Source organism: Propithecus coquereli, unplaced genomic scaffold, assembly GCF_000956105.1.
Source record: "Propithecus coquereli isolate 6110/MARCELLA unplaced genomic scaffold, Pcoq_1.0 Scaffold104, whole genome shotgun sequence".
In the NCBI taxonomy this organism is placed as follows: Eukaryota; Metazoa; Chordata; class Mammalia; order Primates; family Indriidae; genus Propithecus; species Propithecus coquereli.
Window position 1 is genome coordinate 4,937,352 of NW_012134303.1, and position 9,245 is coordinate 4,946,596.

Sequence of the window (9,245 nt, forward strand, 5' to 3'; positions counted from 1 at the left end):
CTCTCTGATTTGTGACAACCAAAAATGTCTCCAGATACTACCAGTTGTTCCTGGAAGGCCAATGGGGAGACAAAATCGCCATTGGTTGAGAACCACTGCTCTAGACACAGTTGCCTTCCAGGGGCTTTTCTTTACCATAGGCCTGGTTCAGATTCATTGTTTCATAGATCCCGTGTTGATATCTTTTGTGGTTTACTCCCTTGTTTTGCTGGAACACATCATCGAGAAACTTTTAAAGACAAGATATGTGGTAAATAGACTTTCTGTCATCCTCATTCTCCCCAACACTTTCTTGATAGTTTGAATTGGTATAGAATTCTAGGTTGAAAACCATTTTCTGCAGGCCTATGAAGTCATTGCTCCATTGTCTTCTAGCATCCAATGCCTGTCAAATTTTTGTTCCTCTTTTTCCTCTTTCAGAATTTTTGGTCTTTTCTTTATTATTGACATCTTAAAATTTCACAACAATGTTTCTATAGTTGGGGGGGCTTTTTTGTTTTGTGTTCATTTACTAGGATGGGATTTCAAGGGATACTTTCAATCTGTGTCCTTTTTGGGGAAATCATCTTATCTCACTTATTTGTAATTTCTTCCCCTCCCTTTCCTCTGCTGTCTCTATAACCCCTATTAGCTGAATGTTGGACATCTTGGATTGATTCCCTAATTTTCATGGGCCTGATTAGTGTGAATCAGCTATGATAATCCCTTCCCTCTTGCTAGTGATTGGTTTAGGAACCCAGGCTTAAGCCAATCGGAGATTGACAATCCTGTGATGACAGTTATTAATAAATTCAGAGGTGGTCAATGACCAATGGGGACCCTAGTGAGACTGAAATGAAGGATATTTAATTTATGCTGGAAGGAGAGGCTTTGTCTCTCCTTCCCACCACATGTGAATAAGTATGCATATACAGATTACTATAAATGGTTTCCTTACAGCCACAGGAGAAACCAGCCCTAGGATGAATGGGATGCTTTAGATGGCAGAAAGAGGGACCAAAGAACCTATGTACTTCATGAGATAATCCAGCTGCTGAATCAACTAATTTTGTGGCACACACTATGTCTGGATGTCCTATTATAGGAGATAATACATTATATTTCATTGTTCAAGCCAACTTTTGGCAGGGTTTTCTGTTAACATGCAGTTGAAAACACTCTGATACCAAAGCTCATACATTTTCCATTTAGTTTCATCCTTGTGTAGGGGAATTAAATTGACCCTTCATGAATCCAGGGGTCTATCTCCAGAGTTCATGACCTTCCATCTGGAGAGTTGGATAAAATCACTGTCTTACTCCTGATTCCTTTACACTATGACGTGAAGTTATACTCTGGTAAGTAACATTCTTTTCTGAATCAGGGAGGAAAGGGAATATCCATTTTTATGGAGTAACTATTACATGTTAGGCATTTTGTCAGAGGTTTTAAAACAATCTCATTTATTCTTAGCAACTCTATGCCCATTATATAGGTGAGGAAACTGAGGATCTAAGAGGTAGAGTAATTTTCTCAAGGTCATTAACTAGGAAATGGCACAGAGTTGGTATTCAAACCCAGGTAGTCTGTGTCAAAGCTGGTGCCCTTAACCAGGGTACTATATTGTCTCTTACCCTCTCCTTTACTCAGGCCACTTGGTAAAAACCTCTCTTTGAGTTTCCTTTTTCTCGGGGAATTATCCCACTGATTACATCACATCTGAGCTCTCTCTCACTCAAGCAGTCTTCTCAAGCGTGCTCTCCTTTCTTCCTTGATTTCTAGGATCACTCAGACCCCACAATCTAATGCCACCCAGCCATAGTTATCTTTATTTTCTGGGAGAAGTAAGAATATCCGACACATGTTTCCGGCCAATTTAGCTTACTCTGAATATGGCAATGGAGTTACTCATTTTCGAGCATCTCCCCTTTGCAACTTTCCTAAAATAGAAAAAGGAATTTTATTTTGTTTGTTTTGTTTTTGTTTTATTTGAGAATATTACGGGGGTACAAACATTTTGGTTACATGAATTGCTTTTGTACAGTTTGAGTCAAAGTTATAAGTGTGCCCATAACCCAGATAGTATACATTGTACCCGTCAGGTGTGAATTTACCCATCCCCTCCTCCCACCTCCCAACTACTTGGTTTCCATTGGAAAAAGGGATTTTCAAAGTCATGAGACTAAAATTTGTTTTTATCACAGGGTATTTCTGGAGGGGTACTTTGAATATCTCTCAACCACTCCTCCTACTGGCTGCCCACCTGGATTGCTCCCAAAGACATCTTTTCCTAGGCTCAGAAAAAGCTTTTAACAATGTTTTGTGAAGCATACTTTTGACTAAGTAAAGGGACTTTCCTACTGTGTGGATAGATGACTCCTCTAGTAGTTCTTACAATATGTATTTCAAAATCCTGCAGAGTACATCAATAGAATAAAGGATAAAAACCATACAGTCATCTCAATAGACCCAGAAAAAGCATTTGAAAAAATTCAATACTCTTTTCATGATATAAAGACTCAACAAACTAGGAATAGAACAGAACTTCCTCACCCTGATAAAGGGCATCTATGAAAACCCCACAGCTAACATCATCAATGGTGAAAGACTGAAAGCTTTCTTGTAAGATCAGGAACAAGACACTTCTATTCAACATCGTATTGGAGGTTCTAGTTAAGGCAGTTAGGCAAGAAAATGAAATAAAAGGCATTCAGTTTAGAAAAGAATAAGTAAAATTATTTTTATTTACAGGTGGCATGATCGTATATATAGAAAATCCCTAAGAAGTCCACAAAAAAGAACTATTAGAGCTAATAGTTCAGCAAAGTTGTAGCATATAAGATCAATATAACAAAAATCAATTGTATTTCTATACACTAGCAAAAAAAAAATCCAAAATGAAATTAAGAAAGTAATTCCATTTTACAATAGCATCAAAAAGAGTAAAATACTTAGAAATAGATTTACAAAAGTAAGTGCCAAACTCTGAAAACTACAAAACATTGTCTAAAGAAATTAAAGAAAATTTAAACAAATAGAAAGATATCCCATGTTCATGGATTGGAAAACTTAATATTGTTAAGAGGTCAATAACTTCCAGATTAATCTCTAGATTCAATGCAATTCCTATCAAAAATTTCAGCTGGCTTTTTTTGTAGATATCAACAAGCTGATCCTAAAATTCATATGGAAATGCAATAGCGAGCATAGCCAAAACAATTTAGAAAGAGAAGAACAAAGTTGGAGGACTCAGACTTCCTAATTTCAAAATTTACTGTAAAGCTACAATACATTAGACAGCATGGTACTGGCATAAGGATAGACATGTAGATCAACGGGATAGAATTAACAGTTCAGAGGTAACCCTCACATTTATAGTCAATTGATTTTTTTTTTTGTTTCAGAATATAAGGAGGAAAGAATAGCCTTTTAAACAAATGGTGCACAACTAGATGTACACGTGGTTGACAATTGGTTATACACATGTGAAAGAATGAAGTTGGACCCATACCTCACACCATATACAAAAATTAACTCAAAATGGATCAAAGACCTAAATGTAAGAGCTAACACTATAGAATTCTTGGAAGAAAACATAGGTATTTGTTGATTTATAATCATCAAGGCCTTGGATTAGGCAATGATTCCTTAGATATGACACCAAATGCACAATCAACCAAAAAATAGATAACTTGGATATCATCAAATTAAAAATATTTGGGCTGGGCATAGTGGCTCACAGCTGTAGTCTCAGTACTTTGGAAGGCTGAGGCAGGAGGATCACTTGAGGCCAGGAGTTCAAGACCAGCCTGGGCAACATAATGAGACCCCATCTCTACAAAAAATTTAAAAATTAGCCAGATGTGGTAATGCATGCCTGTAGTCCTAGCAATTCTAGAGGCTGAGTCAGAAAGATTGCTTGAGCACAGGAGTTTGAGGTTACAGTGATCTGTGATCATGCCACTGCACTCCAACCTGGGTGAAAGAGCAAGATCTTTCTCAAAAAAAAAAAAAAGTTTGTGCTTCAAAGGACACCATCAAGAAAGTAGAAAGACAACCCACAGAATGGGAGAAAAATTTTGCAAATCATATATCTGATTAAGGGATTTGTATCAAGAATATATAAAGAACTCTTACAACTCAACAACAAAAAGACAAATAACCTAATTCTAAACTGAACAAAGGATCTGAATAGACATTTCTCCATAGAAGAGATGCACATGGCCAATAAGCACATAAAAAGATGTTCAACATCATTAGTCATCATGGGAGATGAGTAGGTCAAGAAACTGAGAATCTGGTGGTTCATCCATGTGAATGATAAAGCATTAACTTTGTGGTGTAGGAGGTAAAGGCATCTACAGAGTGTGAGTCAACCAATGTATTTGCTTTGTTGCAAACAAACCAGTTTTTGCATTTGGATTTTGACTTCCCTGAACCTCAGCTGGACCTTCAACAATACTAGGTAACTCAACATTTCCCCAATTAGCTCCCCCTCCCATTCCTCAGAACAGCTATTTTGACTATACACTACTTTCCAAATTAGGTACTTCACCACCTCTCTCCTCACACTTTGTAGGTGACTTTGCCTCCTACCCCACAAATAGGCCATCGTGAGGGAAATCTCTCTCATAAACCCCTTACATACAAATTTACCTATATATGCATAGTTCTAAGCTTTCTTACTTCTTCAGTGGGAAATCTATCCATTCACCTGTCTAAGGTTAATGCTCCACCAATTTCCCCTCTCTCCCGTATCTTTACCCTATTTCTATTCGATGTTTCCCCTGAGGCTATAAACAGGCAAGAGCCTGCCCATCTGTACAACAGCAGAAGCTGCAGCCACTGCCACCACTGGTCTGCCCTTCCAAACCTGTTGAAAGAAATTGAAAAGTAGAGTAAAACTGGTTGAAAAGAAATTGGTGACTCTACTTTTTCACTTCATAATCACTTTTTTTCTTTTTTAACTTTTTATTTTGACATAATATCAGATTTACAGAAAAGTTGCAAGAAGAGTAGGAAAAAATCCCATTTACCATTCACCCAGTTTCCTCAAATGTTAACATTTTACCACATTTGCTTCATCCTTCTCTCTCTCTCTCTCACTCACACACACACACATACACGCACACGCACACACACTCACACATACACTTCTTTTGTTCTGAACCATCTGAGAGTAAGTTATAGACATGATGCCACTTATTCTTAAGTACTTCAGAGTGCGGTTCTTAAAAATAAGGACATTCTCTTATATAACCAAAGTACACTGATCAAAATCAGATCATTAACATTGATACAATACTAACAAATCTATAGGCCTAATTCAGATGTCACTGAATTTGTCCCAATAATGTCCTTTATAGCAGAAGAAAATCTCAGTTCCTGAGTTGCACTCAGTTTTCATGTCTTCTTTAATCTGGAATAGTACTATAGTCCTTGTGTTTCATGACATTAACAATTTTGAAGAGTACAGGCCAGCCAGCTATTTTATAGACTGTTCCTCAATTTGGCTGTATCGAGTTTTCCTCACGATTAGATTCAATTCTTGCAGTTTTGGAAGGAATATCATAGAAGCGATGTGTCCTCAGTAGGCACATGATATTGATTGGTCCTGTTACTTGCCCTATTGGCTTGATCACTTGGTTAAAATCCTGTTTGCTAAGTTTCTCCACTGTAAAGTTACTATTTTTTCCTCTTATACTAATTAATGTCTAGTAGGGAGATACTTTGAGACTATATAAATATCTTGTTACTCCTCTAGACTCCACTAGTCTTAGCATCCACTGATGATTCTTGCCTGATTCAATTATTATTACAATTATGGCCAAATGGTAATTCTCTAATTCTGTCATTTCTCCTACATTTATTATTGCTGTAAAAATGAGCTCTCCCTTGGCTACAATTTATTTACTTCTATCAGTGTGGACTCATAGATTCCTGCATTATTCAAAGGATTATTATCTTTTATTATGATTCTTCATTTTCATGCTCCAGTTTTCTAGATTTGGCCAGTGGAAGTCTCGTCATGCTAGCTCTTATGTCTGTTTGACATGCCCCCATCATTGTTTGAGTATTTTGTTACTTTCTTGCATAAATAAGATATTCCAGTCTCATCTTGTACTTTCCTTGCTCCAGCCCTGGAATCGGCCATTTCTTCAAGGAGTCCTGTTTCTTTTCATAGAGAATGGCATTTAGCACCCAGAATCTGGAGGCTTATTGTGCTTGCTGCCTGGAGAACCTCTCAGTAGACAGAGCTATGAAATAGATGTATGTACATATATGTATGTGTACGTACAAGTATACACACACCTACAACATATGTATATGTATATGCATAAGTATATACCTAAATATCTATATTTCTCTCTACATATTAATATGTATGTAACAATGAGTTCACACTGATTCTGTAATTCCAATTCAAACCACAGAGTTCATTCTGTCCTTCTCCTTTTCTATATTTTGAATCTTTTCACCAACAGTGAAAAATCTGCCCCATGTTATCCACAATGCATCATATTCACTTCTTAACTTCCTATACTGTGGCTTCAGTGCTACCAATTCTCCAAAATTATTCTTGCCAAGGCCACAATTTTTTGTAAGTGTTAAGTCCAAAAGCCACTCTTTGATCCTGATGTTCCTTGACCTTTCCTCTGTGTTGGACTCTTTTGAAACTCCTCCTGGAAAATCTCCACTTCCTTAGTGTGGTAGGCAGAATAATGGTCCCCCAAAGATGTCCACATTCTAATCTCTGGAACTTCTGAATATGTTGCTTTCTATAGATGAAAGGACTTTCCAGATATGATGAAGTTAAGGATCTTGAGATGGGGAAGCTGTCCTGGGTTATTTGGGTGAACTCAATGTAATCACAAGGGTCTTTATAAGAGAGAGGCAGGACAGCAGAGAAGGAGATATAACAAAGGAAGCAGAGACAGTAAAGGAGATGTGACAACACTATGCCGCTGGCTTTGAAGATGGAGGAAGGGACCATGAGTCAAGGAATACAGGTGGTTTCTAGAAGCTGGCAAAGGCAAGGCAATGAATTATTCCCTAGAGCCTGCAGAAGAAATCAGCCCTGTTGACACCCTGATTTTAGCCCAGTGAGGCTGACTTTAGATTCCTGGTCTTCAGAGGTATAAGAAAATAAGTGTGTTGTTTTAAGCCACTAAATTCGTGGTGACTTGATACAGCAGCAATAGGAAACAAATACACTTAGCTCCATGATTCTACACTGTTCTGCTTTTCCTACTTCCATGGCTGCTGCTTCTTTACCTCCTATATAAATATCTCGTTACTCCTCAAACTTTCATCCACTAGTCTTAGCATCCACTAATGATTCTTGCCTGATTCAATTATTATTACAATTATGGCCAAATGGTAATTTTCTAATTCTGTCATCTCTCCTACATTTATTATTGCTGTAAAAATGAGCTCTTCTTCCTCTGCCATTCCTCAAATGTTGATGTTCCCCAGGGCTCTGTCCTCAGCCCTCCTCTTACTTCATTCTGCAACCTCTTCCTGGGTGAATGTATCTGCTCTCATAATCACAATGCACATGCTCATGATATCCACACCTATGTCTTCAGTCCTTATCTCTCTTCCGAGCAATCATCCACATATCCATTTGTCTACTCAACAATTCCACCTATTGTTCCATAGGTTCCTCAAACTCAACATGGCCAAAACTGATCTCATTATCCTTCCCCCACATTTCCCCATCCCCATTTCCCCTGAAAGTCTGCTCTTTCTTCTGCATTCCTTATCCCAGTTAGTGGCAACACTCCCTCCCAGTAGTCAACCAGAAACCTGACTCTTTGTGTCTCCCTGCTTATTTTGTCACAAAGTTCCATTCAACTTTTCAAATCTTTCAAATATATGCTCTCCTCATTATCTCTTCCTTAACTTATTGCAGTTATTTCCCAGCAGCTCTTCTGCTTCAGTTTCATGCCTTTTGAATCCATCCTTTCCAAAGCTATCTGAGTAATTTTTCCAAAATACAAATTTCATTATGCCATTCCCCTATTTAAAACCATTCAAAGATTCTGGATAATGTCCATCTTCCTTGGAATGTTATATAGAACGTTTGTGATCTATCCTCTGACTACTTTATCAACATTTTTCTCTTCATTCCACTCCACACTCAACCTATATGCCTATGATATTATCCATTCATTGAAGTTATTACATTCCCTTTGGCCTCTGTGTTTGTTGTTACACATGCTGTGCTATCTTTCTGAAATGCCCTTCTTCCCCTGAACAACTTCTACTGTGCTTTCAAGACTCATCTTTCCCTGACCACCCTCCTGCTACTTCAATGGCCTATTAGGACCCCATCTTACATGCTCTGTAGCAGCTTGTATTTATCACATCTCAGTACTTTATCACACTGTATTGTAATTGTCTCTCTCCTACTAGACTGTGGGCTCCTTAAAGATAGGGACTCAGTATATATTGAAAAATTAAACTCTAAGATAATGGGTTTGATTTATATAAGGCATCCAAGAAAACTAATACAGTTTCTTTGTAGTCACAGGCTTATATCTTATTTTACTACGTATGTATACATTAAAAATTATTTGGAATAAAATATAAGATTAATACTTTAATTGCCATATAATTTCATATACTGTATTTTCTACTCTCATTCTGTCCATCTGCACTCCATTTTCACTCCCTGAAGCTTATATTTCTTGGACGGAAACTTAAAATCCCTTCTAAATGATTATCTTCAGTGAACAAGTAAGTAATTTTCCATAGTTGCACATAACTGAGTTCTTCATCCTCTCCTGCAAATTTTTCAGGAATTAGAGACTCTAAGGGTTGAAAAAGACCTTTGTAGGTCTCATTTTTCAGTGGTTCCCAACTCTAATAGCTCATTAGAGGCAGCCTGTTAATATATAGATTCTCAGGCCCAACTCTAGAAGTACAATACAGTACAATCTGAGATCAGTATTTCTAAAATTTTCCTCAATAAGTTCGGATGAACAACAACTGATTTTTTAGGACCCTTGATCAAGTCTAACCATCCTGCCAGGGCATAAATATGCTGGATAGCAGTACAGTTGGTCCTTCATATCCATGAGTTCCATATTAGTGGATTTAATCACAGATCAAAAATATTTGAAAAAAAATTGTGTCTATACTGAACATGTACAGATTTTTTCCTTGCCATTATTCCCTAAACAATACAATATAACAACTATTAGCATTTGCATTGTATTAGATACTATAAATAATCTAGAGATGGTTTAAAGTATATGGGA